Raw genomic sequence first — 1,741 nt, 5'->3', positions numbered from 1 at the left:
AATGTACTAGATTGTCTTCTAGAGTCATAAGGGTACAACTTATCTTTCCTGAGGGCAAAGGCTACATATCACACTTCTTTCTTTTCTACTATAGTAACTAATATGATGCAAAAACACAAAGCAGACTTTCAACAATCACAGTGTAATTAACTGAACACAAGGTACAACTTTGATATGTGAGTTTCGCCGGGTAGAACATGATCACAATCATTTGACATCGCATCTCTGAAGGTTAACCCATGACACAACAGAGACTCCTGTAATTCAACACTAAAATACATGGAAGCTAGGCAGTATAAGCTAGCAAATGCCACACAGGTGTTTTACATCTTCACTGAGCGTCTGATACAAAGACCTTGTTTAAATGCTGGTGTTGGGTCACAGAACAGTAGTTTGGCTTGGTGGGGACAGAATATTGACCTGTGGGGTTTTACTGACTGCATGTAAGAATGGACCAGGCCTGTAATTGGGTGAAAATATAGTTACAGGCCTATGAAAACTCTAAATGAAGAATCAGAGTGAGGCACTCTCTCTCATTTCTGCTTTCAACTTTATTACACAAAGACCTAGAAGCACCAGTACTGGTGGGTAAGAATGCATTTCTCAATGAAGAATAAGAGGCTCAGGAGTGTAGCAAAAAAAGCTCTCTAAATGGGGGTGTAGCGAGGCTCGGATCCCAGTGGTGGCCCCATCCCTGGCCAGCTGTTAGGACCCACAGCAAGTCACTCATCTTCCGGGGGCCTAGATTCTCGGCTCTAAAACAGGTCATACCAGAGCTCTCAACGTTTTTCTGACTCCAAAATTCCAGGACAGGTTTAATCACAGCTTCCATTAACACAGATAATTCTTGCTATTTCAAATCTTCCTTCCGCATTTCCGGAAGAAAGTAAAGAATTTCAGCAACCTAAAAGAAATGGATGCTATTCAGGGACAAAAGATTCCGTCAGTTGGAAAACACTAAGTAATTCTGTAAAAATGCCTATTTCCTCATTACAGTAGGATGTTTTGGCAAGGGAACCGTTCTCTGGTAAAGATAACCAAGACTGCTTCTGTAAAGCAGGCCTACTCCAGAGTATTTATTATCGGTGCTGGTATGTAAGGGGTGCTATCATAGTTCAAAGCAGAAGTAACACTCCTCAGAGCTTCTCCAAAAGGACGGCGAGAAAGTTCTCATCCTCGGGGTAAGGCTAGGGAACAGCTGTGCAAATGGTAAGGCAGGAAAATGCACGCTTTTAGCCATTCAAGTACTCCAAGCACAGACTCCTTTTCTCAAACACTCGGTATTGTCTCCCTCCCAACCTGTCAAAACACAATTACAGAAGGAGCCCGAACAGTAACTTCCCCTGGCGATCTAACTTCTCGGCCCCGGCAGCCGTCCCTAGGCCTGCTCGCTCCCCAGTCCCGGCCCGCCGCTCTCACGCCCACCCCGGGGCGGTCGCAGCCCCGCAGTCGGGTAAACACACGCCCGAGTATCGGGAGCCGTTTCCCGGCGTCCTGGGAGCGGCGGGTCCCGCCCCTCGGAGCCCGGAGCCGGCCGGGCCGTCGTCGCGGCCACCTCGGGTCGCTCTCTCCGTCCCGAGTGCCACACCTCGCGCCTCTGCCCCCCGGGACGACGGCGCACAGCCCAGTCCGACCCTGGGAGCGTACGGGGACCGGCCAGTCCGCCGCCGCCGCCTCAGCTCCAGACGGACGACTGCCCTCTCCTCCCCGCCGGCGGCGCCTCCCGCGGCGGCCGGGCCCG

This window comes from Suricata suricatta, chromosome 9 (genome assembly GCF_006229205.1).
Source record: "Suricata suricatta isolate VVHF042 chromosome 9, meerkat_22Aug2017_6uvM2_HiC, whole genome shotgun sequence".
Lineage (NCBI taxonomy): Eukaryota > Metazoa > Chordata > Mammalia > Carnivora > Herpestidae > Suricata > Suricata suricatta.
This window is presented reverse-complemented; position numbering follows the sequence as displayed.